Consider the following 27,502-nt stretch of genomic DNA (forward strand, 5'->3'; position numbering starts at 1 on the left):
CAAGTTTCTTTTTTTTTTTTTTTTTTTGGGGGGGGGGTTTATCAAAGCTTTCCCTTACAATTTTATATCTCTTGAAAAGACCCGCTGTGGTGCTAGTTGTCCGTCAATGGCCACTCTAAGCTGAATGTGCCTGCCCTCGTCAGATCGCAAACGCTAAGCAGCTTGAGGCTGGGCAAGTACCGGCATGGGAGACTGGCTGGGAATCCCCGGTACCGTTGACTTGCTATTTTGTTTTTCTCAAAGCTTTCCCTTACGATTGTTTTCATCTTGAAAAGACTAGCAGACGCGAAAGCAATCGGTCAATGGCCACACTAAGCTGAATGTGCCTGCCCTCGTCAGATCGCAAATGCTAAGCAGCTTGGGGCTAGGCAAGTATGGGAGACTGGCTGGGAATCCCTGGTACCGTTGACTTGGTTTTTTCGTTTTGATCCAAGCTTTCCCTGACGATTGTATTCCTCTTGAAAAGAGCCGCACTGGTTTGAGCAATCTGTCATTGGCCACTCTAAGCTGAATGTGCCAGCTCTGGTCAGATCGCAAATGCTAAGCAGCTTGAGGCTGGGCAAGTTTCTTTTTTCTTTTTTTTTTTTTTTTTTGGGGGGGGGTTTATCAAAGCTTTCCCTTACAATTTTATATCTCTTGAAAAGACCCGCTGTGGTGCTAGTTGTCCGTCAATGTCCACACTAAGCTGAATGTGCCTGCCCTCGTCAGATCGCAAATGCTAAGCAGCTTGAGGCTAGGCAAGTACCAGCATGGGAGACTGGCTGGGAATCCCTGGTACCGTTGACTTGGTTTTTTCGTTTTGATCCAAGCTTTCCCTGACGATTGTATTCCTCTTGAAAAGAGCCGCACTGGTGTGAACAATTTGTCATTGGCCACTCTAAGCTGAATGTGCCAGCTCTGGTTAAATCGCAAATGCTAAGCAGCTTGAGGCTGGACAAGTTTCTTTTTTTTTTTTTGGGGGGGGGGGTTTATCAAAGCTTTCCCTTACAATTTTATATCTCTTGAAAAGACCCGCTGTGGTGCTAGTTGTCCGTCAATGGCCACTCTAAGCTGAATGTGCCTGCCCTCGTCAGATCGCAAACGCTAAGCAGCTTGAGGCTGGGCAAGTACCGGCATGGGAGACTGGCTGGGAATCCCCGATACCGTTGACTTGCTATTTTTTTTTTCTCAAAGCTTTCCCTTACGATTGTTTTCATCTTGAAAAGACTAGCAGACGCGAAAGCAATCGGTCAATGGCCACACTAAGCTGAATGTGCCTGCCCTCGTCAGATCGCAAATGCTAAGCAGCTTGAGGCTAGGCAAGTACCAGCATGGGAGACTGGCTGGGAATCCCTGGTACCGTTGACTTGGTTTTTTCGTTTTGATCCAAGCTTTCCCTGACGATTGTATTCCTCTTGAAAAGAGCCGCACTGGTTTGAACAATCTGTCATTGGCCACCCTAAGCTGAATGTGCCAGCTCTGGTCAGATCGCAAATGCTAAGCAGCTTGAGGCTGGGCAAGTTTCTTTTTTCTTTTTTTTTTTTTTTTTTTGGGGGGGGGGTTTATCAAAGCTTTCCCTTACAATTTTATATCTCTTGAAAAGACCCGCTGTGGTGCTAGTTGTCCGTCAATGGCCACTCTAAGCTGAATGTGCCTGCCCTCGTCAGATCGCAAACGCTAAGCAGCTTGAGGCTGGGCAAGTACCGGCATGGGAGACTGGCTGGGAATCCCCGGTACCGTTGACTTGCTATTTTGTTTTTCTCAAAGCTTTCCCTTACGATTGTTTTCATCTTGAAAAGACTAGCAGACGCGAAAGCAATCGGTCAATGGCCACACTAAGCTGAATGTGCCTGCCCTCGTCAGATCGCAAATGCTAAGCAGCTTGAGGCTAGGCAAGTACCAGCATGGGAGACTGGCTGGGAATCCCTGGTACCGTTGACTTGGTTTTTTCGTTTTGATCCAAGCTTTCCCTGACGATTGTATTCCTCTTGAAAAGAGCCGCACTGGTGTGAACAATCTGTCATTGGCCACTCTAAGCTGAATGTGCCAGCTCTGGTTAGATCGCAAATGCTAAGCAGCTTGAGGCTGGGCAAGTTTCTTTTTTTTTTTTTTTGGGGGGGGGGGGTTATCAAAGCTTTCCCTTACAATTTTATATCTCTTGAAAAGACCCGCTGTGGTGCTAGTTGTCCGTCAATGGCCACTCTAAGCTGAATGTGCCTGCCCTCGTCAGATCGCAAACGCTAAGCAGCTTGAGGCTGGGCAAGTACCGGCATGGGAGACTGGCTGGGAATCCCCGGTACCGTTGACTTGCTATTTTGTTTTTCTCAAAGCTTTCCCTTACGATTGTTTTCATCTTGAAAAGACTAGCAGACGCGAAAGCAATCGGTCAATGGCCACACTAAGCTGAATGTGCCTGCCCTCGTCAGATCGCAAATGCTAAGCAGCTTGGGGCTAGGCAAGTACCAGCATGGGAGACTGGCTGGGAATCCCTGGTACCGTTGACTTGGTTTTTTCGTTTTGATCCAAGCTTTCCCTAACGATTGTATTCCTCTTGAAAAGAGCCGCACTGGTGTGAACAATTTGTCATTGGCCACTCTAAGCTGAATGTGCCAGCTCTGGTCAGATCGCAAATGCTAAGCAGCTTGAGGCTGGGCAAGTTTCTTTTTTTTTTTTTGGGGGGGGGGGGTTATCAAAGCTTTCCCTTACAATTTTATATCTCTTGAAAAGACCAGCTGTGGTGCTAGTTGTCCGTCAATGGCCACTCTAAGCTGAATGTGCCTGCCCTCGTCAGATCGCAAACGCTAAGCAGCTTGAGGCTGGGCAAGTACCGGCATGGGAGACTGGCTGGGAATCCCCGGTACCGTTGACTTGCTATTTTTTTTTTCTTAAAGCTTTCCCTTACGATTGTTTTCATCTTGAAAAGACTAGCAGACGCGAAAGCAATCGGTCAATGGCCACACTAAGCTGAATGTGCCTGCCCTCGTCAGATCGCAAATGCTAAGCAGCTTGAGGCTAGGCAAGTACCAGCATGGGAGACTGGCTGGGAATCCCTGGTACCGTTGACTTGGTTTTTTCGTTTTGATCCAAGCTTTCCCTGACGATTGTATTCCTCTTGAAAAGAGCCGCACTGGTTTGAACAATCTGTCATTGGCCACTCTAAGCTGAATGTGCCAGCTCTGGTCAGATCGCAAATGCTAAGCAGCTTGAGGCTGGGCAAGTTTCTTTTTTCTTTTTTTTTTTTTTTTTTTGGGGGGGGGGGGTTTATCAAAGCTTTCCCTTACAATTTTATATCTCTTGAAAAGACCCGCTGTGGTGCTAGTTGTCCGTCAATGGCCACTCTAAGCTGAATGTGCCTGCCCTCGTCAGATCGCAAACGCTAAGCAGCTTGAGGCTGGGCAAGTACCGGCATGGGAGACTGGCTGGGAATCCCCGGTACCGTTGACTTGCTATTTTGTTTTTCTCAAAGCTTTCCCTTACGATTGTTTTCATCTTGAAAAGACTAGCAGGCGCAAAAGCAATCGGTCAATGGCCACACTAAGCTGAATGTGCCTGCCCTCGTCAGATCGCAAATGCTAAGCAGCTTGAGGCTAGGCAAGTACCAGCATGGGAGACTGGCTGGGAATCCCTGGTACCGTTGACTTGGTTTTTTCGTTTTGATCCAAGCTTTCCCTGACGATTGTATTCCTCTTGAAAAGAGCCGCACTGGTGTGAACAATCTGTCATTGGCCACTCTAAGCTGAATGTGCCAGCTCTGGTTAGATCGCAAATGCTAAGCAGCTTGAGGCTGGGCAAGTTTCTTTTTTTTTTTTTTTTTGGGGGGGGGGGGGTTTATCAAAGCTTTCCCTTACAATTTTATATCTCTTGAAAAGACCCGCTGTGGTGCTAGTTGTCCGTCAATGGCCACTCTAAGCTGAATGTGCCTGCCCTCGTCAGATCGCAAACGCTAAGCAGCTTGAGGCTGGGCAAGTACCGGCATGGGAGACTGGCTGGGAATCCCCGGTACCGTTGACTTGCTATTTTGTTTTTCTCAAAGCTTTCCCTTACGATTGTTTTCATCTTGAAAAGACTAGCAGACGCGAAAGCAATCGGTCAATGGCCACACTAAGCTGAATGTGCCTGCCCTCGTCAGATCGCAAATGCTAAGCAGCTTGGGGCTAGGCAAGTACCAGCATGGGAGACTGGCTGGGAATCCCTGGTACCGTTGACTTGGTTTTTTCGTTTTGATCCAAGCTTTCCCTAACGATTGTATTCCTCTTGAAAAGAGCCGCACTGGTGTGAACAATTTGTCATTGGCCACTCTAAGCTGAATGTGCCAGCTCTGGTCAGATCGCAAATGCTAAGCAGCTTGAGGCTGGGCAAGTTTCTTTTTTTTTTTTTTGGGGGGGGGGTTTATCAAAGCTTTCCCTTACAATTTTATATCTCTTGAAAAGACCCGCTGTGGTGCTAGTTTTCCGTCAATGGCCACTCTAAGCTGCATGTGCCTGCCCTCGTCAGATCGCAAACGCTAAGCAGCTTGAGGCTGGGCAAGTACCGGCATGGGAGACTGGCTGGGAATCCCCGGTACCGTTGACTTGCTATTTTTTTTTCTCAAAGCTTTCCCTTACGATTGTTTTCATCTTGAAAAGACTAGCAGACGCGAAAGCAATCGGTCAATGGCCACACTAAGCTGAATGTGCCTGCCCTCGTCAGATCGCAAATGCTAAGCAGCTTGAGGCTAGGCAAGTACCAGCATGGGAGACTGGCTGGGAATCCCTGGTACCGTTGACTTGGTTTTTTCGTTTTGATCCAAGCTTTCCCTGACGATTGTATTCCTCTTGAAAAGAGCCGCACTGGTTTGAACAATCTGTCATTGGCCACTCTAAGCTGAATGTGCCAGCTCTGGTCAGATTGCAAATGCTAAGCAGCTTGAGGCTGGGCAAGTTTCTTTTTTCTTTTTTTTTTTTTTTTTTGGGGGGGGGGGGTTTATCAAAGCTTTCCCTTACAATTTTATATCTCTTGAAAAGACCCGCTGTGGTGCTAGTTGTCCGTCAATGGCCACTCTAAGCTGAATGTGCCTGCCCTCGTCAGATCGCAAACGCTAAGCAGCTTGAGGCTGGGCAAGTACCGGCATGGGAGACTGGCTGGGAATCCCCGGTACCGTTGACTTGCTATTTTGTTTTTCTCAAAGCTTTCCCTTACGATTGTTTTCATCTTGAAAAGACTAGCAGGCGCGAAAACAATCGGTCAATGGCCACATTAAGCTGAATGTGCCTGCCCTCGTCAGATCGCAAATGCTAAGCAGCTTGAGGCTAGGCAAGTACCAGCATGGGAGACTGGCTGGGAATCCCTGGTACCGTTGACTTGGTTTTTTCGTTTTGATCCAAGCTTTCCCTGACGATTGTATTCCTCTTGAAAAGAGCCGCACTGGTGTGAACAATCTGTCATTGGCCACTCTAAGCTGAATGTGCCAGCTCTGGTTAGATCGCAAATGCTAAGCAGCTTGAGGCTGGGCAAGTTTCTTTTTTTTTTTTTTTTTTTGGGGGGGGGGTTTATCAAAGCTTTTCCTTACAATTTTATATCTCTTGAAAAGACCCGCTGTGGTGCTAGTTGTCCGTCAATGGCCACTCTAAGCTGAATGTGCCTGCCCTCGTCAGATCGCAAACGCTAAGCAGCTTGAGGCTGGGCAAGTACCGGCATGGGAGACTGGCTGGGAATCCCCGGTACCGTTGACTTGCTATTTTGTTTTTCTCAAAGCTTTCCCTTACGATTGTTTTCATCTTGAAAAGACTAGCAGACGCGAAAGCAATCGGTCAATGGCCACACTAAGCTGAATGTGCCTGCCCTCGTCAGATCGCAAATGCTAAGCAGCTTGGGGCTAGGCAAGTACCAGCATGGGAGACTGGCTGGGAATCCCTGGTACCGTTGACTTGGTTTTTTCGTTTTGATCCAAGCTTTCCCTAACGATTGTATTCCTCTTGAAAAGAGCCGCACTGGTGTGAACAATTTGTCATTGGCCACTCTAAGCTGAATGTGCCAGCTCTGGTCAGATCGCAAATGCTAAGCAGCTTGAGGCTGGGCAAGTTTCTTTTTTTTTTTTTGGGGGGGGGGGGTTTATCAAAGCTTTCCCTTACAATTTTATATCTCTTGAAAAGACCCGCTGTGGTGCTAGTTTTCCGTCAATGGCCACTCTAAGCTGCATGTGCCTGCCCTCGTCAGATCGCAAACGCTAAGCAGCTTGAGGCTGGGCAAGTACCGGCATGGGAGACTGGCTGGGAATCCCCGGTACCGCTGACTTGCTATTTTTTTTTTCTCAAAGCTTTCCCTTACGATTGTTTTCATCTTGAAAAGACTAGCAGACGCGAAAGCAATCGGTCAATGGCCACACTAAGCTGAATGTGCCTGCCCTCGTCAGATCGCAAATGCTAAGCAGCTTGAGGCTAGGCAAGTACCAGCATGGGAGACTGGCTGGGAATCCCTGGTACCGTTGACTTGGTTTTTTCGTTTTGATCCAAGCTTTCCCTGACGATTGTATTCCTCTTGAAAAGAGCCGCACTGGTTTGAACAATCTGTCATTGGCCACTCTAAGCTGAATGTGCCAGCTCTGGTCAGATCGCAAATGCTAAGCAGCTTGAGGCTGGGCAAGTTTCTTTTTTCTTTTTTTTTTTTTTTTTTGGGGGGGGGGGTTTATCAAAGCTTTCCCTTACAATTTTATATCTCTTGAAAAGACCCGCTGTGGTGCTAGTTGTCCGTCAATGGCCACTCTAAGCTGAATGTGCCTGCCCTCGTCAGATCGCAAACGCTAAGCAGCTTGAGGCTGGGCAAGTACCGGCATGGGAGACTGGCTGGGAATCCCCGGTACCGTTGACTTGCTATTTTGTTTTTCTCAAAGCTTTCCCTTACGATTGTTTTCATCTTGAAAAGACTAGCAGACGCGAAAGCAATCGGTCAATGGCCACACTAAGCTGAATGTGCCTGCCCTCGTCAGATCGCAAATGCTAAGCAGCTTGAGGCTAGGCAAGTACCAGCATGGGAGACTGGCTGGGAATCCCTGGTACCGTTGACTTGGTTTTTTCGTTTTGATCCAAGCTTTCCCTGACGATTGTATTCCTCTTGAAAAGAGCCGCACTGGTTTGAACAATCTGTCATTGGCCACTCTAAGCTGAATGTGCCAGCTCTGGTCAGATCGCAAATGCTAAGCAGCTTGAGGCTGGGCAAGTTTCTTTTTTCTTTTTTTTTTTTTTTTTTGGGGGGGGGGTTTATCAAAGCTTTCCCTTACAATTTTATATCTCTTGAAAAGACCCGCTGTGGTGCTAGTTGTCCGTCAATGGCCACTCTAAGCTGAATGTGCCTGCCCTCGTCAAATCGCAAACGCTAAGCAGCTTGAGGCTGGGCAAGTACCGGCATGGGAGACTGGCTGGGAATCCCCGGTACCGTTGACTTGCTATTTTGTTTTTCTCAAAGCTTTCCCTTACGATTGTTTTCATCTTGAAAAGACTAGCAGACGCGAAAGCAATCGGTCAATGGCCACACTAAGCTGAATGTGCCTGCCCTCGTCAGATCGCAAATGCTAAGCAGCTTGAGGCTAGGCAAGTACCAGCATGGGAGACTGGCTGGGAATCCCTGGTACCGTTGACTTGGTTTTTTCGTTTTGATCCAAGCTTTCCCTGACGATTGTATTCCTCTTGAAAAGAGCCGCACTGGTGTGAACAATCTGTCATTGGCCACTCTAAGCTGAATGTGCCAGCTCTGGTTAGATCGCAAATGCTAAGCAGCTTGAGGCTGGGCAAGTTTCTTTTTTTTTTTTTTTTGGGGGGGGGGGTTTATCAAAGCTTTCCCTTACAATTTTATATCTCTTGAAAAGACCCGCTGTGGTGCTAGTTGTCCGTCAATGGCCACTCTAAGCTGAATGTGCCTGCCCTCGTCAGATCGCAAACGCTAAGCAGCTTGAGGCTGGGCAAGTACCGGCATGGGAGACTGGCTGGGAATCCCCGGTACCGTTGACTTGCTATTTTGTTTTTCTCAAAGCTTTCCCTTACGATTGTTTTCATCTTGAAAAGACTAGCAGACGCGAAAGCAATCGGTCAATGGCCACACTAAGCTGAATGTGCCTGCCCTCGTCAGATCGCAAATGCTAAGCAGCTTGGGGCTAGGCAAGTACCAGCATGGGAGACTGGCTGGGAATCCCTGGTACCGTTGACTTGGTTTTTTCGTTTTGATCCAAGCTTTCCCTAACGATTGTATTCCTCTTGAAAAGAGCCGCACTGGTGTGAACAATTTGTCATTGGCCACTCTAAGCTGAATGTGCCAGCTCTGGTCAGATCGCAAATGCTAAGCAGCTTGAGGCTGGGCAAGTTTCTTTTTTTTTTTTTTTGGGGGGGGGGTTTATCAAAGCTTTCCCTTACAATTTTATATCTCTTGAAAAGACCCGCTGTGGTGCTAGTTTTCCGTCAATGGCCACTCTAAGCTGCATGTGCCTGCCCTCGTCAGATCGCAAACGCTAAGCAGCTTGAGGCTGGGCAAGTACCGGCATGGGAGACTGGCTGGGAATCCCCGGTACCGTTGACTTGCTATTTTTTTTTTCTCAAAGCTTTCCCTTACGATTGTTTTCATCTTGAAAAGACTAGCAGACGCGAAAGCAATCGGTCAATGGCCACACTAAGCTGAATGTGCCTGCCCTCGTCAGATCGCAAATGCTAAGCAGCTTGAGGCTAGGCAAGTACCAGCATGGGAGACTGGCTGGGAATCCCTGGTACCGTTGACTTGGTTTTTTCGTTTTGATCCAAGCTTTCCCTGACGATTGTATTCCTCTTGAAAAGAGCCGCACTGGTTTGAACAATCTGTCATTGGCCACTCTAAGCTGAATGTGCCAGCTCTGGTCAGATCGCAAATGCTAAGCAGCTTGAGGCTGGGCAAGTTTCTTTTTTCTTTTTTTTTTTTTTTTTTTGGGGGGGGGGGGTTTATCAAAGCTTTCCCTTACAATTTTATATCTCTTGAAAAGACCCGCTGTGGTGCTAGTTGTCCGTCAATGGCCACTCTAAGCTGAATGTGCCTGCCCTCGTCAGATCGCAAACGCTAAGCAGCTTGAGGCTGGGCAAGTACCGGCATGGGAGACTGGCTGGGAATCCCCGGTACCGTTGACTTGCTATTTTGTTTTTCTCAAAGCTTTCCCTTACGATTGTTTTCATCTTGAAAAGACTAGCAGGCGCGAAAGCAATCGGTCAATGGCCACACTAAGCTGAATGTGCCTGCCCTCGTCAGATCGCAAATGCTAAGCAGCTTGAGGCTAGGCAAGTACCAGCATGGGAGACTGGCTGGGAATCCCTGGTACCGTTGACTTGGTTTTTTCGTTTTGATCCAAGCTTTCCCTGACGATTGTATTCCTCTTGAAAAGAGCCGCACTGGTGTGAACAATCTGTCATTGGCCACTCTAAGCTGAATGTGCCAGCTCTGGTTAGATCGCAAATGCTAAGCAGCTTGAGGCTGGGCAAGTTTCTTTTTTTTTTTTTTTTTTTGGGGGGGGGGTTTATCAAAGCTTTCCCTTACAATTTTATATCTCTTGAAAAGACCCGCTGTGGTGCTAGTTGTCCGTCAATGGCCACTCTAAGCTGAATGTGCCTGCCCTCGTCAGATCGCAAACGCTAAGCAGCTTGAGGCTGGGCAAGTACCGGCATGGGAGACTGGCTGGGAATCCCCGGTACCGTTGACTTGCTATTTTGTTTTTCTCAAAGCTTTCCCTTACGATTGTTTTCATCTTGAAAAGACTAGCAGACGCGAAAGCAATCGGTCAATGGCCACACTAAGCTGAATGTGCCTGCCCTCGTCAGATCGCAAATGCTAAGCAGCTTGGGGCTAGGCAAGTACCAGCATGGGAGACTGGCTGGGAATCCCTGGTACCGTTGACTTGGTTTTTTCGTTTTGATCCAAGCTTTCCCTAACGATTGTATTCCTCTTGAAAAGAGCCGCACTGGTGTGAACAATTTGTCATTGGCCACTCTAAGCTGAATGTGCCAGCTCTGGTCAGATCGCAAATGCTAAGCAGCTTGAGGCTGGGCAAGTTTCTTTTTTTTTTTTTTGGGGGGGGGGTTTATCAAAGCTTTCCCTTACAATTTTATATCTCTTGAAAAGACCCGCTGTGGTGCTAGTTTTCCGTCAATGGCCACTCTAAGCTGCATGTGCCTGCCCTCGTCAGATCGCAAACGCTAAGCAGCTTGAGGCTGGGCAAGTACCGGCATGGGAGACTGGCTGGGAATCCCCGGTACCGTTGACTTGCTATTTTTTTTTTCTCAAAGCTTTCCCTTACGATTGTTTTCATCTTGAAAAGACTAGCAGACGCGAAAGCAATCGGTCAATGGCCACACTAAGCTGAATGTGCCTGCCCTCGTCAGATCGCAAATGCTAAGCAGCTTGAGGCTAGGCAAGTACCAGCATGGGAGACTGGCTGGGAATCCCTGGTACCGTTGACTTGGTTTTTTCGTTTTGATCCAAGCTTTCCCTGACGATTGTATTCCTCTTGAAAAGAGCCGCACTGGTTTGAACAATCTGTCATTGGCCACTCTAAGCTGAATGTGCCAGCTCTGGTCAGATCGCAAATGCTAAGCAGCTTGAGGCTGGGCAAGTTTCTTTTTTCTTTTTTTTTTTTTTTTTTGGGGGGGGGGTTTATCAAAGCTTTCCCTTACAATTTTATATCTCTTGAAAAGACCCGCTGTGGTGCTAGTTGTCCGTCAATGGCCACTCTAAGCTGAATGTGCCTGCCCTCGTCAGATCGCAAACGCTAAGCAGCTTGAGGCTGGGCAAGTACCGGCATGGGAGACTGGCTGGGAATCCCCGGTACCGTTGACTTGCTATTTTGTTTTTCTCAAAGCTTTCCCTTACGATTGTTTTCATCTTGAAAAGACTAGCAGACACGAAAGCAATCGGTCAATGGCCACACTAAGCTGAATGTGCCTGCCCTCGTCAGATCGCAAATGCTAAGCAGCTTGAGGCTAGGCAAGTACCACCATGGGAGACTGGCTGGGAATCCCTGGTACCGTTGACTTGGTTTTTTCGTTTTGATCCAAGCTTTCCCTGACGATTGTATTCCTCTTGAAAAGAGCCGCACTGGTTTGAACAATCTGTCATTGGCCACTCTAAGCTGAATGTGCCAGCTCTGGTCAGATCGCAAATGCTAAGCAGCTTGAGGCTGGGCAAGTTTCTTTTTTCTTTTTTTTTTTTTTTTTTGGGGGGGGGGTTTATCAAAGCTTTCCCTTACAATTTTATATCTCTTGAAAAGACCCGCTGTGGTGCTAGTTGTCCGTCAATGGCCACTCTAAGCTGAATGTGCCTGCCCTCGTCAGATCGCAAACGCTAAGCAGCTTGAGGCTGGGCAAGTACCGGCATGGGAGACTGGCTGGGAATCCCCGGTACCGTTGACTTGCTATTTTGTTTTTCTCAAAGCTTTCCCTTACGATTGTTTTCATCTTGAAAAGACTAGCAGACGCGAAAGCAATCGGTCAATGGCCACACTAAGCTGAATGTGCCTGCCCTCGTCAGATCGCAAATGCTAAGCAGCTTGAGGCTAGGCAAGTACCAGCATGGGAGACTGGCTGGGAATCCCTGGTACCGTTGACTTGGTTTTTTCGTTTTGATCCAAGCTTTCCCTGACGATTGTATTCCTCTTGAAAAGAGCCGCACTGGTGTGAACAATCTGTCATTGGCCACTCTAAGCTGAATGTGCCAGCTCTGGTTAGATCGCAAATGCTAAGCAGCTTGAGGCTGGGCAAGTTTCTTTTTTTTTTTTTTTTGGGGGGGGGGGGGTTTATCAAAGCTTTCCCTTACAATTTTATATCTCTTGAAAAGACCCGCTGTGGTGCTAGTTGTCCGTCAATGGCCACTCTAAGCTGAATGTGCCTGCCCTCGTCAGATCGCAAACGCTAAGCAGCTTGAGGCTGGGCAAGTACCGGCATGGGAGACTGGCTGGGAATCCCCGGTACCGTTGACTTGCTATTTTGTTTTTCTCAAAGCTTTCCCTTACGATTGTTTTCATCTTGAAAAGACTAGCAGACGCGAAAGCAATCGGTCAATGGCCACACTAAGCTGAATGTGCCTGCCCTCGTCAGATCGCAAATGCTAAGCAGCTTGGGGCTAGGCAAGTACCAGCATGGGAGACTGGCTGGGAATCCCTGGTACCGTTGACTTGGTTTTTTCGTTTTGATCCAAGCTTTCCCTAACGATTGTATTCCTCTTGAAAAGAGCCGCACTGGTGTGAACAATTTGTCATTGGCCACTCAAAGCTGAATGTGCCAGCTCTGGTTAGATCGCAAATGCTAAGCAGCTTGAGGCTGGGAAAGTTTCTTTTTTTTTTTTTTGGGGGGGGGGGTTTTATCAAAGCTTTCCCTTACAATTTTATATCTCTTGAAAAGACCCGCTGTGGTGCTAGTTGTCCGTCAATGGCCACTCTAAGCTGAATGTGCCTGCCCTCGTCAGATCGCAAACGCTAAGCAGCTTGAGGCTGGGCAAGTACCGGCATGGGAGACTGGTTGGGAATCCCCGGTACCGTTGACTTGCTATTTTGTTTTTCTCAAAGCTTTCCCTTACGATTGTTTTCATCTTGAAAAGACTAGCAGACGCGAAAGCAATCGGTCAATGGCCACACTAAGCTGAATGTGCCTGCCCTCGTCAGATCGCAAATGCTAAGCAGCTTGGGGCTAGGCAAGTACCAGCATGGGAGACTGGCTGGGAATCCCTGGTACCGTTGACTTGGTTTTTTCGTTTTGATCCAAGCTTTCCCTGACGATTGTATTCCTCTTGAAAAGAGCCGCACTGGTTTGAACAATCTGTCATTGGCCACTCTAAGCTGAATGTGCCAGCTCTGGTCAGATCGCAAATGCTAAGCAGCTTGAGGCTGGGCAAGTTTCTTTTTTCTTTTTTTTTTTTTTTTTTTGGGGGGGGGGGTTTATCAAAGCTTTCCCTTACAATTTTATATCTCTTGAAAAGACCCGCTGTGGTGCTAGTTGTCCGTCAATGGCCACTCTAAGCTGAATGTGCCTGCCCTCGTCAGATCGCAAACGCTAAGCAGCTTGAGGCTGGGCAAGTACCGGCATGGGAGACTGGCTGGGAATCCCCGGTACCGTTGACTTGCTATTTTGTTTTTCTCAAAGCTTTCCCTTACGATTGTTTTCATCTTGAAAAGACTAGCAGACGCAAAAGCAATCGGTCAATGTCCACACTAAGCTGAATGTGCCTGCCCTCGTCAGATCGCAAATGCTAAGCAGCTTGAGGCTAGGCAAGTACCAGCATGGGAGACTGGCTGGGAATCCCTGGTACCGTTGACTTGGTTTTTTCGTTTTGATCCAAGCTTTCCCTGACGATTGTATTCCTCTTGAAAAGAGCCGCACTGGTTTGAACAATCTGTCATTGGCCACTCTAAGCTGAATGTGCCAGCTCTGGTCAGATCGCAAATGCTAAGCAGCTTGAGGCTGGGCAAGTTTCTTTTTTCTTTTTTTTTTTTTTTTTTTGGGGGGGGGGGTTTATCAAAGCTTTCCCTTACAATTTTATATCTCTTGAAAAGACCCGCTGTGGTGCTAGTTGTCCGTCAATGGCCACTCTAAGCTGAATGTGCCTGCCCTCGTCAGATCGCAAACGCTAAGCAGCTTGAGGCTGGGCAAGTACCGGCATGGGAGACTGGCTGGGAATCCCCGGTACCGTTGACTTGCTATTTTGTTTTTCTCAAAGCTTTCCCTTACGATTGTTTTCATCTTGAAAAGACTAGCAGGCGCGAAAACAATCGGTCAATGGCCACACTAAGCTGAATGTGCCTGCCCTCGTCAGATCGCAAATGCTAAGCAGCTTGAGGCTAGGCAAGTACCAGCATGGGAGACTGGCTGGGAATCCCTGGTACCGTTGACTTGGTTTTTTCGTTTTGATCCAAGCTTTCCCTGACGATTGTATTCCTCTTGAAAAGAGCCGCACTGGTGTGAACAATCTGTCATTGGCCACTCTAAGCTGAATGTGCCAGCTCTGGTTAGATCGCAAATGCTAAGCAGCTTGAGGCTGGGCAAGTTTCTTTTTTTTTTTTTTTTTTGGGGGGGGGGTTTATCAAAGCTTTCCCTTACAATTTTATATCTCTTGAAAAGACCCGCTGTGGTGCTAGTTGTCCGTCAATGGCCACTCTAAGCTGAATGTGCCTGCCCTCGTCAGATCGCAAACGCTAAGCAGCTTGAGGCTGGGCAAGTACCGGCATGGGAGACTGGCTGGGAATCCCCGGTACCGTTGACTTGCTATTTTGTTTTTCTCAAAGCTTTCCCTTACGATTGTTTTCATCTTGAAAAGACTAGCAGACGCGAAAGCAATCGGTCAATGGCCACACTAAGCTGAATGTGCCTGCCCTCGTCAGATCGCAAATGCTAAGCAGCTTGGGGCTAGGCAAGTACCAGCATGGGAGACTGGCTGGGAATCCCTGGTACCGTTGACTTGGTTTTTTCGTTTTGATCCAAGCTTTCCCTGACGATTGTATTCCTCTTGAAAAGAGCCGCACTGGTTTGAGCAATCTGTCATTGGCCACTCTAAGCTGAATGTGCCAGCTCTGGTCAGATCGCAAATGCTAAGCAGCTTGAGGCTGGGCAAGTTTCTTTTTTCTTTTTTTTTTTTTTTTTGGGGGGGGGGGTTTATCAAAGCTTTCCCTTACAATTTTATATCTCTTGAAAAGACCCGCTGTGGTGCTAGTTGTCCGTCAATGTCCACACTAAGCTGAATGTGCCTGCCCTCGTCAGATCGCAAATGCTAAGCAGCTTGAGGCTAGGCAAGTACCAGCATGGGAGACTGGCTGGGAATCCCTGGTACCGTTGACTTGGTTTTTTCGTTTTGATCCAAGCTTTCCCTGACGATTGTATTCCTCTTGAAAAGAGCCGCACTGGTGTGAACAATTTGTCATTGGCCACTCTAAGCTGAATGTGCCAGCTCTGGTTAGATCGCAAATGCTAAGCAGCTTGAGGCTGGACAAGTTTCTTTTTTTTTTTTTGGGGGGGGGGGTTTATCAAAGCTTTCCCTTACAATTTTATATCTCTTGAAAAGACCCGCTGTGGTGCTAGTTGTCCGTCAATGGCCACTCTAAGCTGAATGTGCCTGCCCTCGTCAGATCGCAAACGCTAAGCAGCTTGAGGCTGGGCAAGTACCGGCATGGGAGACTGGCTGGGAATCCCCGATACCGTTGACTTGCTATTTTTTTTTTCTCAAAGCTTTCCCTTACGATTGTTTTCATCTTGAAAAGACTAGCAGACGCGAAAGCAATCGGTCAATGGCCACACTAAGCTGAATGTGCCTGCCCTCGTCAGATCGCAAATGCTAAGCAGCTTGAGGCTAGGCAAGTACCAGCATGGGAGACTGGCTGGGAATCCCTGGTACCGTTGACTTGGTTTTTTCGTTTTGATCCAAGCTTTCCCTGACGATTGTATTCCTCTTGAAAAGAGCCGCACTGGTTTGAACAATCTGTCATTGGCCACTCTAAGCTGAATGTGCCAGCTCTGGTCAGATCGCAAATGCTAAGCAGCTTGAGGCTGGGCAAGTTTCTTTTTTCTTTTTTTTTTTTTTTTTTTGGGGGGGGGGTTTATCAAAGCTTTCCCTTACAATTTTATATCTCTTGAAAAGACCCGCTGTGGTGCTAGTTGTCCGTCAATGGCCACTCTAAGCTGAATGTGCCTGCCCTCGTCAGATCGCAAACGCTAAGCAGCTTGAGGCTGGGCAAGTACCGGCATGGGAGACTGGCTGGGAATCCCCGGTACCGTTGACTTGCTATTTTGTTTTTCTCAAAGCTTTCCCTTACGATTGTTTTCATCTTGAAAAGACTAGCAGACGCGAAAGCAATCGGTCAATGGCCACACTAAGCTGAATGTGCCTGCCCTCGTCAGATCGCAAATGCTAAGCAGCTTGAGGCTAGGCAAGTACCAGCATGGGAGACTGGCTGGGAATCCCTGGTACCGTTGACTTGGTTTTTTCGTTTTGATCCAAGCTTTCCCTGACGATTGTATTCCTCTTGAAAAGAGCCGCACTGGTGTGAACAATCTGTCATTGGCCACTCTAAGCTGAATGTGCCAGCTCTGGTTAGATCGCAAATGCTAAGCAGCTTGAGGCTGGGCAAGTTTCTTTTTTTTTTTTTTTTGGGGGGGGGGGTTTATCAAAGCTTTCCCTTACAATTTTATATCTCTTGAAAAGACCCGCTGTGGTGCTAGTTGTCCGTCAATGGCCACTCTAAGCTGAATGTGCCTGCCCTCGTCAGATCGCAAACGCTAAGCAGCTTGAGGCTGGGCAAGTACCGGCATGGGAGACTGGCTGGGAATCCCCGGTACCGTTGACTTGCTATTTTGTTTTTCTCAAAGCTTTCCCTTACGATTGTTTTCATCTTGAAAAGACTAGCAGACGCGAAAGCAATCGGTCAATGGCCACACTAAGCTGAATGTGCCTGCCCTCGTCAGATCGCAAATGCTAAGCAGCTTGGGGCTAGGCAAGTACCAGCATGGGAGACTGGCTGGGAATCCCTGGTACCGTTGACTTGGTTTTTTCGTTTTGATCCAAGCTTTCCCTAACGATTGTATTCCTCTTGAAAAGAGCCGCACTGGTGTGAACAATTTGTCATTGGCCACTCTAAGCTGAATGTGCCAGCTCTGGTCAGATCGCAAATGCTAAGCAGCTTGAGGCTGGGCAAGTTTCTTTTTTTTTTTTTGGGGGGGGGGGGTTATCAAAGCTTTCCCTTACAATTTTATATCTCTTGAAAAGACCAGCTGTGGTGCTAGTTGTCCGTCAATGGCCACTCTAAGCTGAATGTGCCTGCCCTCGTCAGATCGCAAACGCTAAGCAGCTTGAGGCTGGGCAAGTACCGGCATGGGAGACTGGCTGGGAATCCCCGGTACCGTTGACTTGCTATTTTTTTTTTCTTAAAGCTTTCCCTTACGATTGTTTTCATCTTGAAAAGACTAGCAGACGCGAAAGCAATCGGTCAATGGCCACACTAAGCTGAATGTGCCTGCCCTCGTCAGATCGCAAATGCTAAGCAGCTTGAGGCTAGGCAAGTACCAGCATGGGAGACTGGCTGGGAATCCCTGGTACCGTTGACTTGGTTTTTTCGTTTTGATCCAAGCTTTCCCTGACGATTGTATTCCTCTTGAAAAGAGCCGCACTGGTTTGAACAATCTGTCATTGGCCACTCTAAGCTGAATGTGCCAGCTCTGGTCAGATCGCAAATGCTAAGCAGCTTGAGGCTGGGCAAGTTTCTTTTTTCTTTTTTTTTTTTTTTTTTTTTGGGGGGGGGGGGTTTATCAAAGCTTTCCCTTACAATTTTATATCTCTTGAAAAGACCCGCTGTGGTGCTAGTTGTCCGTCAATGGCCACTCTAAGCTGAATGTGCCTGCCCTCGTCAGATCGCAAACGCTAAGCAGCTTGAGGCTGGGCAAGTACCGGCATGGGAGACTGGCTGGGAATCCCCGGTACCGTTGACTTGCTATTTTGTTTTTCTCAAAGCTTTCCCTTACGATTGTTTTCATCTTGAAAAGACTAGCAGGCGCGAAAGCAATCGGTCAATGGCCACACTAAGCTGAATGTGCCTGCCCTCGTCAGATCGCAAATGCTAAGCAGCTTGAGGCTAGGCAAGTACCAGCATGGGAGACTGGCTGGGAATCCCTGGTACCGTTGACTTGGTTTTTTCGTTTTGATCCAAGCTTTCCCTGACGATTGTATTCCTCTTGAAAAGAGCCGCACTGGTGTGAACAATCTGTCATTGGCCACTCTAAGCTGAATGTGCCAGCTCTGGTTAGATCGCAAATGCTAAGCAGCTTGAGGCTGGGCAAGTTTCTTTTTTTTTTTTTTTTTGGGGGGGGGGGTTTATCAAAGCTTTCCCTTACAATTTTATATCTCTTGAAAAGACCCGCTGTGGTGCTAGTTGTCCGTCAATGGCCACTCTAAGCTGAATGTGCCTGCCCTCGTCAGATCGCAAACGCTAAGCAGCTTGAGGCTGGGCAAGTACCGGCATGGGAGACTGGCTGGGAATCCCCGGTACCGTTGACTTGCTATTTTGTTTTTCTCAAAGCTTTCCCTTACGATTGTTTTCATCTTGAAAAGACTAGCAGACGCGAAAGCAATCGGTCAATGGCCACACTAAGCTGAATGTGCCTGCCCTCGTCAGATCGCAAATGCTAAGCAGCTTGGGGCTAGGCAAGTACCAGCATGGGAGACTGGCTGGGAATCCCTGGTACCGTTGACTTGGTTTTTTCGTTTTGATCCAAGCTTTCCCTAACGATTGTATTCCTCTTGAAAAGAGCCGCACTGGTGTGAACAATTTGTCATTGGCCACTCTAAGCTGAATGTGCCAGCTCTGTTCAGATCGCAAATGCTAAGCAGCTTGAGGCTGGGCAAGTTTCTTTTTTTTTTTTTTGGGGGGGGGGTTTATCAAAGCTTTCCCTTACAATTTTATATCTCTTGAAAAGACCCGCTGTGGTGCTAGTTTTCCGTCAATGGCCACTCTAAGCTGCATGTGCCTGCCCTCGTCAGATCGCAAACGCTAAGCAGCTTGAGGCTGGGCAAGTACCGGCATGGGAGACTGGCTGGGAATCCCCGGTACCGTTGACTTGCTATTTTTTTTTCTCAAAGCTTTCCCTTACGATTGTTTTCATCTTGAAAAGACTAGCAGACGCGAAAGCAATCGGTCAATGGCCACACTAAGCTGAATGTGCCTGCCCTCGTCAGATCGCAAATGCTAAGCAGCTTGAGGCTAGGCAAGTACCAGCATGGGAGACTGGCTGGGAATCCCTGGTACCGTTGACTTGGTTTTTTCGTTTTGATCCAAGCTTTCCCTGACGATTGTATTCCTCTTGAAAAGAGCCGCACTGGTTTGAACAATCTGTCATTGGCCACTCTAAGCTGAATGTGCCAGCTCTGGTCAGATCGCAAATGCTAAGCAGCTTGAGGCTGGGCAAGTTTCTTTTTTCTTTTTTTTTTTTTTTTTTGGGGGGGGGGGGTTTATCAAAGCTTTCCCTTACAATTTTATATCTCTTGAAAAGACCCGCTGTGGTGCTAGTTGTCCGTCAATGGCCACTCTAAGCTGAATGTGCCTGCCCTCGTCAGATCGCAAACGCTAAGCAGCTTGAGGCTGGGCAAGTACCGGCATGGGAGACTGGCTGGGAATCCCCGGTACCGTTGACTTGCTATTTTGTTTTTCTCAAAGCTTTCCCTTACGATTGTTTTCATCTTGAAAAGACTAGCAGGCGCGAAAACAATCGGTCAATGGCCACATTAAGCTGAATGTGCCTGCCCTCGTCAGATCGCAAATGCTAAGCAGCTTGAGGCTAGGCAAGTACCAGCATGGGAGACTGGCTGGGAATCCCTGGTACCGTTGACTTGGTTTTTTCGTTTTGATCCAAGCTTTCCCTGACGATTGTATTCCTCTTGAAAAGAGCCGCACTGGTGTGAACAATCTGTCATTGGCCACTCTAAGCTGAATGTGCCAGCTCTGGTTAGATCGCAAATGCTAAGCAGCTTGAGGCTGGGCAAGTTTCCTTTTTTTTTTTTTTTTTTTTGGGGGGGGGGTTTATCAAAGCTTTTCCTTACAATTTTATATCTCTTGAAAAGACCCGCTGTGGTGCTGGTTGTCCGTCAATGGCCACTCTAAGCTGAATGTGCCTGCCCTCGTCAGATCGCAAACGCTAAGCAGCTTGAGGCTGGGCAAGTACCGGCATGGGAGACTGGCTGGGAATCCCCGGTACCGTTGACTTGCTATTTTGTTTTTCTCAAAGCTTTCCCTTACGATTGTTTTCATCTTGAAAAGACTAGCAGACGCGAAAGCAATCGGTCAATGGCCACACTAAGCTGAATGTGCCTGCCCTCGTCAGATCGCAAATGCTAAGCAGCTTGGGGCTAGGCAAGTACCAGCATGGGAGACTGGCTGGGAATCCCTGGTACCGTTGACTTGGTTTTTTCGTTTTGATCCAAGCTTTCCCTAACGATTGTATTCCTCTTGAAAAGAGCCGCACTGGTGTGAACAATTTGTCATTGGCCACTCTAAGCTGAATGTGCCAGCTCTGGTCAGATCGCAAATGCTAAGCAGCTTGAGGCTGGGCAAGTTTCTTTTTTTTTTTTTTGGGGGGGGGGGTTTATCAAAGCTTTCCCTTACAATTTTATATCTCTTGAAAAGACCCGCTGTGGTGCTAGTTTTCCGTCAATGGCCACTCTAAGCTGCATGTGCCTGCCCTCGTCAGATCGCAAACGCTAAGCAGCTTGAGGCTGGGCAAGTACCGGCATGGGAGACTGGCTGGGAATCCCCGGTACCGCTGACTTGCTATTTTTTTTTTCTCAAAGCTTTCCCTTACGATTGTTTTCATCTTGAAAAGACTAGCAGACGCGAAAGCAATCGGTCAATGGCCACACTAAGCTGAATGTGCCTGCCCTCGTCAGATCGCAAATGCTAAGCAGCTTGAGGCTAGGCAAGTACCAGCATGGGAGACTGGCTGGGAATCCCTGGTACCGTTGACTTGGTTTTTTCGTTTTGATCCAAGCTTTCCCTGACGATTGTATTCCTCTTGAAAAGAGCCGCACTGGTTTGAACAATCTGTCATTGGCCACTCTAAGCTGAATGTGCCAGCTCTGGTCAGATCGCAAATGCTAAGCAGCTTGAGGCTGGGCAAGTTTCTTTTTTCTTTTTTTTTTTTTTTTTTGGGGGGGGGGTTTATCAAAGCTTTCCCTTACAATTTTATATCTCTTGAAAAGACCCGCTGTGGTGCTAGTTGTCCGTCAATGGCCACTCTAAGCTGAATGTGCCTGCCCTCGTCAGATCGCAAACGCTAAGCAGCTTGAGGCTGGGCAAGTACCGGCATGGGAGACTGGCTGGGAATCCCCGGTACCGTTGACTTGCTATTTTGTTTTTCTCAAAGCTTTCCCTTACGATTGTTTTCATCTTGAAAAGACTAGCAGACGCGAAAGCAATCGGTCAATGGCCACACTAAGCTGAATGTGCCTGCCCTCGTCAGATCGCAAATGCTAAGCAGCTTGAGGCTAGGCAAGTACCAGCATGGGAGACTGGCTGGGAATCCCTGGTACCGTTGACTTGGTTTTTTCGTTTTGATCCAAGCTTTCCCTGACGATTGTATTCCTCTTGAAAAGAGCCGCACTGGTTTGAACAATCTGTCATTGGCCACTCTAAGCTGAATGTGCCAGCTCTGGTCAGATCGCAAATGCTAAGCAGCTTGAGGCTGGGCAAGTTTCTTTTTTCTTTTTTTTTTTTTTTTTTGGGGGGGGGGGTTTATCAAAGCTTTCCCTTACAATTTTATATCTCTTGAAAAGACCCGCTGTGGTGCTAGTTGTCCGTCAATGGCCACTCTAAGCTGAATGTGCCTGCCCTCGTCAAATCGCAAACGCTAAGCAGCTTGAGGCTGGGCAAGTACCGGCATGGGAGACTGGCTGGGAATCCCCGGTACCGTTGACTTGCTATTTTGTTTTTCTCAAAGCTTTCCCTTACGATTGTTTTCATCTTGAAAAGACTAGCAGACGCGAAAGCAATCGGTCAATGGCCACACTAAGCTGAATGTGCCTGCCCTCGTCAGATCGCAAATGCTAAGCAGCTTGAGGCTAGGCAAGTACCAGCATGGGAGACTGGCTGGGAATCCCTGGTACCGTTGACTTGGTTTTTTCGTTTTGATCCAAGCTTTCCCTGACGATTGTATTCCTCTTGAAAAGAGCCGCACTGGTGTGAACAATCTGTCATTGGCCACTCTAAGCTGAATGTGCCAGCTCTGGTTAGATCGCAAATGCTAAGCAGCTTGAGGCTGGGCAAGTTTCTTTTTTTTTTTTTTTTTGGGGGGGGGGGGTTTATCAAAGCTTTCCCTTACAATTTTATATCTCTTGAAAAGACCCGCTGTGGTGCTAGTTGTCCGTCAATGGCCACTCTAAGCTGAATGTGCCTGCCCTCGTCAGATCGCAAACGCTAAGCAGCTTGAGGCTGGGCAAGTACCGGCATGGGAGACTGGCTGGGAATCCCCGGTACCGTTGACTTGCTATTTTGTTTTTCTCAAAGCTTTCCCTTACGATTGTTTTCATCTTGAAAAGACTAGCAGACGCGAAAGCAATCGGTCAATGGCCACACTAAGCTGAATGTGCCTGCCCTCGTCAGATCGCAAATGCTAAGCAGCTTGGGGCTAGGCAAGTACCAGCATGGGAGACTGGCTGGGAATCCCTGGTACCGTTGACTTGGTTTTTTCGTTTTGATCCAAGCTTTCCCTAACGATTGTATTCCTCTTGAAAAGAGCCGCACTGGTGTGAACAATTTGTCATTGGCCACTCTAAGCTGAATGTGCCAGCTCTGGTCAGATCGCAAATGCTAAGCAGCTTGAGGCTGGGCAAGTTTCTTTTTTTTTTTTTTGGGGGGGGGGTTTATCAAAGCTTTCCCTTACAATTTTATATCTCTTGAAAAGACCCGCTGTGGTGCTAGTTTTCCGTCAATGGCCACTCTAAGCTGCATGTGCCTGCCCTCGTCAGATCGCAAACGCTAAGCAGCTTGAGGCTGGGCAAGTACCGGCATGGGAGACTGGCTGGGAATCCCCGGTACCGTTGACTTGCTATTTTTTTTTCTCAAAGCTTTCCCTTACGATTGTTTTCATCTTGAAAAGACTAGCAGACGCGAAAGCAATCGGTCAATGGCCACACTAAGCTGAATGTGCCTGCCCTCGTCAGATCGCAAATGCTAAGCAGCTTGAGGCTAGGCAAGTACCAGCATGGGAGACTGGCTGGGAATCCCTGGTACCGTTGACTTGGTTTTTTCGTTTTGATCCAAGCTTTCCCTGACGATTGTATTCCTCTTGAAAAGAGCCGCACTGGTTTGAACAATCTGTCATTGGCCACTCTAAGCTGAATGTGCCAGCTCTGGTCAGATCGCAAATGCTAAGCAGCTTGAGGCTGGGCAAGTTTCTTTTTTCTTTTTTTTTTTTTTTTTTGGGGGGGGGGGGTTTATCAAAGCTTTCCCTTACAATTTTATATCTCTTGAAAAGACCCGCTGTGGTGCTAGTTGTCCGTCAATGGCCACTCTAAGCTGAATGTGCCTGCCCTCGTCAGATCGCAAACGCTAAGCAGCTTGAGGCTGGGCAAGTACCGGCATGGGAGACTGGCTGGGAATCCCCGGTACCGTTGACTTGCTATTTTGTTTTTCTCAAAGCTTTCCCTTACGATTGTTTTCATCTTGAAAAGACTAGCAGGCGCGAAAACAATCGGTCAATGGCCACATTAAGCTGAATGTGCCTGCCCTCGTCAGATCGCAAATGCTAAGCAGCTTGAGGCTAGGCAAGTACCAGCATGGGAGACTGGCTGGGAATCCCTGGTACCGTTGACTTGGTTTTTTCGTTTTGATCCAAGCTTTCCCTGACGATTGTATTCCTCTTGAAAAGAGCCGCACTGGTGTGAACAATCTGTCATTGGCCACTCTAAGCTGAATGTGCCAGCTCTGGTTAGATCGCAAATGCTAAGCAGCTTGAGGCTGGGCAAGTTTCTTTTTTTTTTTTTTTTTTTGGGGGGGGGTTTATCAAAGCTTTTCCTTACAATTTTATATCTCTTGAAAAGACCCGCTGTGGTGCTAGTTGTCCGTCAATGGCCACTCTAAGCTGAATGTGCCTGCCCTCGTCAGATCGCAAACGCTAAGCAGCTTGAGGCTGGGCAAGTACCGGCATGGGAGACTGGCTGGGAATCCCCGGTACCGTTGACTTGCTATTTTGTTTTTCTCAAAGCTTTCCCTTACGATTGTTTTCATCTTGAAAAGACTAGCAGACGCGAAAGCAATCGGTCAATGGCCACACTAAGCTGAATGTGCCTGCCCTCGTCAGATCGCAAATGCTAAGCAGCTTGGGGCTAGGCAAGTACCAGCATGGGAGACTGGCTGGGAATCCCTGGTACCGTTGACTTGGTTTTTTCGTTTTGATCCAAGCTTTCCCTAACGATTGTATTCCTCTTGAAAAGAGCCGCACTGGTGTGAACAATTTGTCATTGGCCACTCTAAGCTGAATGTGCCAGCTCTGGTCAGATCGCAAATGCTAAGCAGCTTGAGGCTGGGCAAGTTTCTTTTTTTTTTTTTTGGGGGGGGGGGTTTATCAAAGCTTTCCCTTACAATTTTATATCTCTTGAAAAGACCCGCTGTGGTGCTAGTTTTCCGTCAATGGCCACTCTAAGCTGCATGTGCCTGCCCTCGTCAGATCGCAAACGCTAAGCAGCTTGAGGCTGGGCAAGTACCGGCATGGGAGACTGGCTGGGAATCCCCGGTACCGCTGACTTGCTATTTTTTTTTTCTCAAAGCTTTCCCTTACGATTGTTTTCATCTTGAAAAGACTAGCAGACGCGAAAGCAATCGGTCAATGGCCACACTAAGCTGAATGTGCCTGCCCTCGTCAGATCGCAAATGCTAAGCAGCTTGAGGCTAGGCAAGTACCAGCATGGGAGACTGGCTGGGAATCCCTGGTACCGTTGACTTGGTTTTTTCGTTTTGATCCAAGCTTTCCCTGACGATTGTATTCCTCTTGAAAAGAGCCGCACTGGTTTGAACAATCTGTCATTGGCCACTCTAAGCTGAATGTGCCAGCTCTGGTCAGATCGCAAATGCTAAGCAGCTTGAGGCTGGGCAAGTTTCTTTTTTCTTTTTTTTTTTTTTTTTTGGGGGGGGGGTTTATCAAAGCTTTCCCTTACAATTTTATATCTCTTGAAAAGACCCGCTGTGGTGCTAGTTGTCCGTCAATGGCCACTCTAAGCTGAATGTGCCTGCCCTCGTCAGATCGCAAACGCTAAGCAGCTTGAGGCTGGGCAAGTACCGGCATGGGAGACTGGCTGGGAATCCCCGGTACCGTTGACTTGCTATTTTGTTTTTCTCAAAGCTTTCCCTTACGATTGTTTTCATCTTGAAAAGACTAGCAGACGCGAAAGCAATCGGTCAATGGCCACACTAAGCTGAATGTGCCTGCCCTCGTCAGATCGCAAATGCTAAGCAGCTTGAGGCTAGGCAAGTACCAGCATGGGAGACTGGCTGGGAATCCCTGGTACCGTTGACTTGGTTTTTTCGTTTTGATCCAAGCTTTCCCTGACGATTGTATTCCTCTTGAAAAGAGCCGCACTGGTTTGAACAATCTGTCATTGGCCACTCTAAGCTGAATGTGCCAGCTCTGGTCAGATCGCAAATGCTAAGCAGCTTGAGGCTGGGCAAGTTTCTTTTTTCTTTTTTTTTTTTTTTTTTGGGGGGGGGGGTTTATCAAAGCTTTCCCTTACAATTTTATATCTCTTGAAAAGACCCGCTGTGGTGCTAGTTGTCCGTCAATGGCCACTCTAAGCTGAATGTGCCTGCCCTCGTCAAATCGCAAACGCTAAGCAGCTTGAGGCTGGGCAAGTACCGGCATGGGAGACTGGCTGGGAATCCCCGGTACCGTTGACTTGCTATTTTGTTTTTCTCAAAGCTTTCCCTTACGATTATTTTCATCTTGAAAAGACTAGCAGACGCGAAAGCAATCGGTCAATGGCCACACTAAGCTGAATGTGCCTGCCCTCGTCAGATCGCAAATGCTAAGCAGCTTGAGGCTAGGCAAGTACCAGCATGGGAGACTGGCTGGGAATCCCTGGTACCGTTGACTTGGTTTTTTCGTTTTGATCCAAGCTTTCCCTGACGATTGTATTCCTCTTGAAAAGAGCCGCACTGGTGTGAACAATCTGTCATTGGCCACTCTAAGCTGAATGTGCCAGCTCTGGTTAGATCGCAAATGCTAAGCAGCTTGAGGCTGGGCAAGTTTCTTTTTTTTTTTTTTTGGGGGGGGGGGGTTTATCAAAGCTTTCCCTTACAATTTTATATCTCTTGAAAAGACCCGCTGTGGTGCTAGTTGTCCGTCAATGGCCACTCTAAGCTGAATGTGCCTGCCCTCGTCAGATCGCAAACGCTAAGCAGCTTGAGGCTGGGCAAGTACCGGCATGGGAGACTGGCTGGGAATCCCCGGTACCGTTGACTTGCTATTTTGTTTTTCTCAAAGCTTTCCCTTACGATTGTTTTCATCTTGAAAAGACTAGCAGACGCGAAAGCAATCGGTCAATGGCCACACTAAGCTGAATGTGCCTGCCCTCGTCAGATCGCAAATGCTAAGCAGCTTGGGGCTAGGCAAGTACCAGCATGGGAGACTGGCTGGGAATCCCTGGTACCGTTGACTTGGTTTTTTCGTTTTGATCCAAGCTTTCCCTAACGATTGTATTCCTCTTGAAAAGAGCCGCACTGGTGTGAACAATTTGTCATTGGCCACTCTAAGCTGAATGTGCCAGCTCTGGTCAGATCGCAAATGCTAAGCAGCTTGAGGCTGGGCAAGTTTCTTTTTTTTTTTTTTGGGGGGGGGGTTTATCAAAGCTTTCCCTTACAATTTTATATCTCTTGAAAAGACCCGCTGTGGTGCTAGTTTTCCGTCAATGGCCACTCTAAGCTGCATGTGCCTGCCCTCGTCAGATCGCAAACGCTAAGCAGCTTGAGGCTGGGCAAGTACCGGCATGGGAGACTGGCTGGGAATCCCCGTTACCGTTGACTTGCTATTTTTTTTTTCTCAAAGCTTTCCCTTACGATTGTTTTCATCTTGAAAAGACTAGCAGACGCGAAAGCAATCGGTCAATGGCCACACTAAGCTGAATGTGCCTGCCCTCGTCAGATCGCAAATGCTAAGCAGCTTGAGGCTAGGCAAGTACCAGCATGGGAGACTGGCTGGGAATCCCTGGTACCGTTGACTTGGTTTTTTCGTTTTGATCCAAGCTTTCCCTGACGATTGTATTCCTCTTGAAAAGAGCCGCACTGGTTTGAACAATCTGTCATTGGCCACTCTAAGCTGAATGTGCCAGCTCTGGTCAGATCGCAAATGCTAAGCAGCTTGAGGCTGGGCAAGTTTCTTTTTTCTTTTTTTTTTTTTTTTTTGGGGGGGGGGGGGTTTATCAAAGCTTTCCCTTACAATTTTATATCTCTTGAAAAGACCCGCTGTGGTGCTAGTTGTCCGTCAATGGCCACTCTAAGCTGAATGTGCCTGCCCTCGTCAGATCGCAAACGCTAAGCAGCTTGAGGCTGGGCAAGTACCGGCATGGGAGACTGGCTGGGAATCCCCGGTACCGTTGACTTGCTATTTTGTTTTTCTCAAAGCTTTCCCTTACGATTGTTTTCATCTTGAAAAGACTAGCAGGCGCGAAAGCAATCGGTCAATGGCCACACTAAGCTGAATGTGCCTGCCCTCGTCAGATCGCAAATGCTAAGCAGCTTGAGGCTAGGCAAGTACCAGCATGGGAGACTGGCTGGGAATCCCTGGTACCGTTGACTTGGTTTTTTCGTTTTGATCCAAGCTTTCCCTGACGATTGTATTCCTCTTGAAAAGAGCCGCACTGGTGTGAACAATCTGTCATTGGCCACTCTAAGCTGAATGTGCCAGCTCTGGTTAGATCGCAAATGCTAAGCAGCTTGAGGCTGGGCAAGTTTCTTTTTTTTTTTTTTTTTTTGGGGGGGGGGTTTATCAAAGCTTTCCCTTACAATTTTATATCTCTTGAAAAGACCCGCTGT

General features: G+C 47.8%; 86 pseudogenes; all 86 read left to right on the forward strand.

The window, feature by feature from the left end:
* Positions 1–102: 102 nt before the first annotated feature.
* LOC143800102 (5S ribosomal RNA) lies at positions 103–221 on the forward strand (annotated as a pseudogene).
* Positions 222–667: 446 nt separating this feature from the next.
* Positions 668–786, forward strand: LOC143800486 (5S ribosomal RNA; annotated as a pseudogene).
* Positions 787–1,228: 442 nt separating this feature from the next.
* Positions 1,229–1,347, forward strand: LOC143797759 (5S ribosomal RNA; annotated as a pseudogene).
* A 258-nt stretch (positions 1,348–1,605) lies between these two features.
* On the forward strand, positions 1,606–1,724 carry LOC143800103 (5S ribosomal RNA; annotated as a pseudogene).
* A 77-nt stretch (positions 1,725–1,801) lies between these two features.
* LOC143797760 (5S ribosomal RNA) lies at positions 1,802–1,920 on the forward strand (annotated as a pseudogene).
* A 248-nt stretch (positions 1,921–2,168) lies between these two features.
* LOC143800104 (5S ribosomal RNA) lies at positions 2,169–2,287 on the forward strand (annotated as a pseudogene).
* Positions 2,288–2,364: 77 nt separating this feature from the next.
* On the forward strand, positions 2,365–2,483 carry LOC143798342 (5S ribosomal RNA; annotated as a pseudogene).
* Positions 2,484–2,729: 246 nt separating this feature from the next.
* LOC143800105 (5S ribosomal RNA) lies at positions 2,730–2,848 on the forward strand (annotated as a pseudogene).
* Positions 2,849–2,925: 77 nt separating this feature from the next.
* LOC143797761 (5S ribosomal RNA) lies at positions 2,926–3,044 on the forward strand (annotated as a pseudogene).
* Positions 3,045–3,304: 260 nt separating this feature from the next.
* Positions 3,305–3,423, forward strand: LOC143800107 (5S ribosomal RNA; annotated as a pseudogene).
* A 77-nt stretch (positions 3,424–3,500) lies between these two features.
* LOC143797762 (5S ribosomal RNA) lies at positions 3,501–3,619 on the forward strand (annotated as a pseudogene).
* A 252-nt stretch (positions 3,620–3,871) lies between these two features.
* On the forward strand, positions 3,872–3,990 carry LOC143800108 (5S ribosomal RNA; annotated as a pseudogene).
* Positions 3,991–4,067: 77 nt separating this feature from the next.
* LOC143798343 (5S ribosomal RNA) lies at positions 4,068–4,186 on the forward strand (annotated as a pseudogene).
* A 246-nt stretch (positions 4,187–4,432) lies between these two features.
* On the forward strand, positions 4,433–4,551 carry LOC143800652 (5S ribosomal RNA; annotated as a pseudogene).
* A 76-nt stretch (positions 4,552–4,627) lies between these two features.
* On the forward strand, positions 4,628–4,746 carry LOC143797763 (5S ribosomal RNA; annotated as a pseudogene).
* Positions 4,747–5,005: 259 nt separating this feature from the next.
* Positions 5,006–5,124, forward strand: LOC143800109 (5S ribosomal RNA; annotated as a pseudogene).
* Positions 5,125–5,201: 77 nt separating this feature from the next.
* On the forward strand, positions 5,202–5,320 carry LOC143798698 (5S ribosomal RNA; annotated as a pseudogene).
* Positions 5,321–5,571: 251 nt separating this feature from the next.
* Positions 5,572–5,690, forward strand: LOC143800111 (5S ribosomal RNA; annotated as a pseudogene).
* A 77-nt stretch (positions 5,691–5,767) lies between these two features.
* LOC143798344 (5S ribosomal RNA) lies at positions 5,768–5,886 on the forward strand (annotated as a pseudogene).
* Positions 5,887–6,329: 443 nt separating this feature from the next.
* LOC143797764 (5S ribosomal RNA) lies at positions 6,330–6,448 on the forward strand (annotated as a pseudogene).
* A 258-nt stretch (positions 6,449–6,706) lies between these two features.
* Positions 6,707–6,825, forward strand: LOC143800112 (5S ribosomal RNA; annotated as a pseudogene).
* Positions 6,826–6,902: 77 nt separating this feature from the next.
* LOC143797765 (5S ribosomal RNA) lies at positions 6,903–7,021 on the forward strand (annotated as a pseudogene).
* Positions 7,022–7,474: 453 nt separating this feature from the next.
* LOC143797766 (5S ribosomal RNA) lies at positions 7,475–7,593 on the forward strand (annotated as a pseudogene).
* Positions 7,594–7,842: 249 nt separating this feature from the next.
* Positions 7,843–7,961, forward strand: LOC143800113 (5S ribosomal RNA; annotated as a pseudogene).
* A 77-nt stretch (positions 7,962–8,038) lies between these two features.
* LOC143798345 (5S ribosomal RNA) lies at positions 8,039–8,157 on the forward strand (annotated as a pseudogene).
* A 247-nt stretch (positions 8,158–8,404) lies between these two features.
* Positions 8,405–8,523, forward strand: LOC143800653 (5S ribosomal RNA; annotated as a pseudogene).
* A 77-nt stretch (positions 8,524–8,600) lies between these two features.
* Positions 8,601–8,719, forward strand: LOC143797768 (5S ribosomal RNA; annotated as a pseudogene).
* Positions 8,720–8,979: 260 nt separating this feature from the next.
* LOC143800114 (5S ribosomal RNA) lies at positions 8,980–9,098 on the forward strand (annotated as a pseudogene).
* Positions 9,099–9,175: 77 nt separating this feature from the next.
* On the forward strand, positions 9,176–9,294 carry LOC143797769 (5S ribosomal RNA; annotated as a pseudogene).
* Positions 9,295–9,545: 251 nt separating this feature from the next.
* On the forward strand, positions 9,546–9,664 carry LOC143800115 (5S ribosomal RNA; annotated as a pseudogene).
* Positions 9,665–9,741: 77 nt separating this feature from the next.
* On the forward strand, positions 9,742–9,860 carry LOC143798346 (5S ribosomal RNA; annotated as a pseudogene).
* A 246-nt stretch (positions 9,861–10,106) lies between these two features.
* On the forward strand, positions 10,107–10,225 carry LOC143800654 (5S ribosomal RNA; annotated as a pseudogene).
* Positions 10,226–10,302: 77 nt separating this feature from the next.
* Positions 10,303–10,421, forward strand: LOC143797770 (5S ribosomal RNA; annotated as a pseudogene).
* Positions 10,422–10,678: 257 nt separating this feature from the next.
* LOC143800116 (5S ribosomal RNA) lies at positions 10,679–10,797 on the forward strand (annotated as a pseudogene).
* A 77-nt stretch (positions 10,798–10,874) lies between these two features.
* LOC143797991 (5S ribosomal RNA) lies at positions 10,875–10,993 on the forward strand (annotated as a pseudogene).
* A 257-nt stretch (positions 10,994–11,250) lies between these two features.
* Positions 11,251–11,369, forward strand: LOC143800117 (5S ribosomal RNA; annotated as a pseudogene).
* A 77-nt stretch (positions 11,370–11,446) lies between these two features.
* LOC143797771 (5S ribosomal RNA) lies at positions 11,447–11,565 on the forward strand (annotated as a pseudogene).
* A 251-nt stretch (positions 11,566–11,816) lies between these two features.
* LOC143800119 (5S ribosomal RNA) lies at positions 11,817–11,935 on the forward strand (annotated as a pseudogene).
* Positions 11,936–12,012: 77 nt separating this feature from the next.
* LOC143798347 (5S ribosomal RNA) lies at positions 12,013–12,131 on the forward strand (annotated as a pseudogene).
* A 248-nt stretch (positions 12,132–12,379) lies between these two features.
* LOC143800530 (5S ribosomal RNA) lies at positions 12,380–12,498 on the forward strand (annotated as a pseudogene).
* A 77-nt stretch (positions 12,499–12,575) lies between these two features.
* Positions 12,576–12,694, forward strand: LOC143798348 (5S ribosomal RNA; annotated as a pseudogene).
* Positions 12,695–12,953: 259 nt separating this feature from the next.
* On the forward strand, positions 12,954–13,072 carry LOC143800120 (5S ribosomal RNA; annotated as a pseudogene).
* Positions 13,073–13,149: 77 nt separating this feature from the next.
* On the forward strand, positions 13,150–13,268 carry LOC143800487 (5S ribosomal RNA; annotated as a pseudogene).
* Positions 13,269–13,527: 259 nt separating this feature from the next.
* On the forward strand, positions 13,528–13,646 carry LOC143800121 (5S ribosomal RNA; annotated as a pseudogene).
* Positions 13,647–13,723: 77 nt separating this feature from the next.
* On the forward strand, positions 13,724–13,842 carry LOC143797772 (5S ribosomal RNA; annotated as a pseudogene).
* Positions 13,843–14,092: 250 nt separating this feature from the next.
* Positions 14,093–14,211, forward strand: LOC143800122 (5S ribosomal RNA; annotated as a pseudogene).
* A 77-nt stretch (positions 14,212–14,288) lies between these two features.
* Positions 14,289–14,407, forward strand: LOC143798349 (5S ribosomal RNA; annotated as a pseudogene).
* A 257-nt stretch (positions 14,408–14,664) lies between these two features.
* On the forward strand, positions 14,665–14,783 carry LOC143800489 (5S ribosomal RNA; annotated as a pseudogene).
* A 442-nt stretch (positions 14,784–15,225) lies between these two features.
* LOC143797774 (5S ribosomal RNA) lies at positions 15,226–15,344 on the forward strand (annotated as a pseudogene).
* Positions 15,345–15,602: 258 nt separating this feature from the next.
* On the forward strand, positions 15,603–15,721 carry LOC143800123 (5S ribosomal RNA; annotated as a pseudogene).
* A 77-nt stretch (positions 15,722–15,798) lies between these two features.
* Positions 15,799–15,917, forward strand: LOC143797775 (5S ribosomal RNA; annotated as a pseudogene).
* Positions 15,918–16,166: 249 nt separating this feature from the next.
* Positions 16,167–16,285, forward strand: LOC143800124 (5S ribosomal RNA; annotated as a pseudogene).
* A 77-nt stretch (positions 16,286–16,362) lies between these two features.
* On the forward strand, positions 16,363–16,481 carry LOC143798351 (5S ribosomal RNA; annotated as a pseudogene).
* Positions 16,482–16,727: 246 nt separating this feature from the next.
* On the forward strand, positions 16,728–16,846 carry LOC143800125 (5S ribosomal RNA; annotated as a pseudogene).
* Positions 16,847–16,923: 77 nt separating this feature from the next.
* Positions 16,924–17,042, forward strand: LOC143797776 (5S ribosomal RNA; annotated as a pseudogene).
* Positions 17,043–17,304: 262 nt separating this feature from the next.
* LOC143800127 (5S ribosomal RNA) lies at positions 17,305–17,423 on the forward strand (annotated as a pseudogene).
* Positions 17,424–17,500: 77 nt separating this feature from the next.
* On the forward strand, positions 17,501–17,619 carry LOC143797777 (5S ribosomal RNA; annotated as a pseudogene).
* A 250-nt stretch (positions 17,620–17,869) lies between these two features.
* LOC143800128 (5S ribosomal RNA) lies at positions 17,870–17,988 on the forward strand (annotated as a pseudogene).
* Positions 17,989–18,065: 77 nt separating this feature from the next.
* On the forward strand, positions 18,066–18,184 carry LOC143798352 (5S ribosomal RNA; annotated as a pseudogene).
* Positions 18,185–18,430: 246 nt separating this feature from the next.
* LOC143800655 (5S ribosomal RNA) lies at positions 18,431–18,549 on the forward strand (annotated as a pseudogene).
* A 76-nt stretch (positions 18,550–18,625) lies between these two features.
* LOC143797778 (5S ribosomal RNA) lies at positions 18,626–18,744 on the forward strand (annotated as a pseudogene).
* Positions 18,745–19,003: 259 nt separating this feature from the next.
* On the forward strand, positions 19,004–19,122 carry LOC143800129 (5S ribosomal RNA; annotated as a pseudogene).
* A 77-nt stretch (positions 19,123–19,199) lies between these two features.
* Positions 19,200–19,318, forward strand: LOC143798699 (5S ribosomal RNA; annotated as a pseudogene).
* A 253-nt stretch (positions 19,319–19,571) lies between these two features.
* Positions 19,572–19,690, forward strand: LOC143800131 (5S ribosomal RNA; annotated as a pseudogene).
* Positions 19,691–19,767: 77 nt separating this feature from the next.
* LOC143798353 (5S ribosomal RNA) lies at positions 19,768–19,886 on the forward strand (annotated as a pseudogene).
* Positions 19,887–20,329: 443 nt separating this feature from the next.
* On the forward strand, positions 20,330–20,448 carry LOC143797780 (5S ribosomal RNA; annotated as a pseudogene).
* Positions 20,449–20,705: 257 nt separating this feature from the next.
* On the forward strand, positions 20,706–20,824 carry LOC143800132 (5S ribosomal RNA; annotated as a pseudogene).
* A 77-nt stretch (positions 20,825–20,901) lies between these two features.
* On the forward strand, positions 20,902–21,020 carry LOC143797781 (5S ribosomal RNA; annotated as a pseudogene).
* Positions 21,021–21,474: 454 nt separating this feature from the next.
* Positions 21,475–21,593, forward strand: LOC143797782 (5S ribosomal RNA; annotated as a pseudogene).
* Positions 21,594–21,844: 251 nt separating this feature from the next.
* LOC143800133 (5S ribosomal RNA) lies at positions 21,845–21,963 on the forward strand (annotated as a pseudogene).
* Positions 21,964–22,040: 77 nt separating this feature from the next.
* On the forward strand, positions 22,041–22,159 carry LOC143798354 (5S ribosomal RNA; annotated as a pseudogene).
* Positions 22,160–22,405: 246 nt separating this feature from the next.
* LOC143800656 (5S ribosomal RNA) lies at positions 22,406–22,524 on the forward strand (annotated as a pseudogene).
* A 76-nt stretch (positions 22,525–22,600) lies between these two features.
* LOC143797783 (5S ribosomal RNA) lies at positions 22,601–22,719 on the forward strand (annotated as a pseudogene).
* Positions 22,720–22,978: 259 nt separating this feature from the next.
* Positions 22,979–23,097, forward strand: LOC143800134 (5S ribosomal RNA; annotated as a pseudogene).
* Positions 23,098–23,174: 77 nt separating this feature from the next.
* On the forward strand, positions 23,175–23,293 carry LOC143798700 (5S ribosomal RNA; annotated as a pseudogene).
* Positions 23,294–23,543: 250 nt separating this feature from the next.
* On the forward strand, positions 23,544–23,662 carry LOC143800135 (5S ribosomal RNA; annotated as a pseudogene).
* A 77-nt stretch (positions 23,663–23,739) lies between these two features.
* Positions 23,740–23,858, forward strand: LOC143798355 (5S ribosomal RNA; annotated as a pseudogene).
* A 443-nt stretch (positions 23,859–24,301) lies between these two features.
* On the forward strand, positions 24,302–24,420 carry LOC143797784 (5S ribosomal RNA; annotated as a pseudogene).
* A 257-nt stretch (positions 24,421–24,677) lies between these two features.
* On the forward strand, positions 24,678–24,796 carry LOC143800136 (5S ribosomal RNA; annotated as a pseudogene).
* Positions 24,797–24,873: 77 nt separating this feature from the next.
* On the forward strand, positions 24,874–24,992 carry LOC143797785 (5S ribosomal RNA; annotated as a pseudogene).
* Positions 24,993–25,446: 454 nt separating this feature from the next.
* Positions 25,447–25,565, forward strand: LOC143797786 (5S ribosomal RNA; annotated as a pseudogene).
* A 249-nt stretch (positions 25,566–25,814) lies between these two features.
* On the forward strand, positions 25,815–25,933 carry LOC143800137 (5S ribosomal RNA; annotated as a pseudogene).
* Positions 25,934–26,010: 77 nt separating this feature from the next.
* Positions 26,011–26,129, forward strand: LOC143798356 (5S ribosomal RNA; annotated as a pseudogene).
* Positions 26,130–26,571: 442 nt separating this feature from the next.
* LOC143797787 (5S ribosomal RNA) lies at positions 26,572–26,690 on the forward strand (annotated as a pseudogene).
* Positions 26,691–26,950: 260 nt separating this feature from the next.
* Positions 26,951–27,069, forward strand: LOC143800138 (5S ribosomal RNA; annotated as a pseudogene).
* Positions 27,070–27,146: 77 nt separating this feature from the next.
* Positions 27,147–27,265, forward strand: LOC143797788 (5S ribosomal RNA; annotated as a pseudogene).
* Positions 27,266–27,502: the final 237 nt, after the last annotated feature.

Source organism: Ranitomeya variabilis, chromosome 1, assembly GCF_051348905.1.
Source record: "Ranitomeya variabilis isolate aRanVar5 chromosome 1, aRanVar5.hap1, whole genome shotgun sequence".
Lineage (NCBI taxonomy): Eukaryota > Metazoa > Chordata > Amphibia > Anura > Dendrobatidae > Ranitomeya > Ranitomeya variabilis.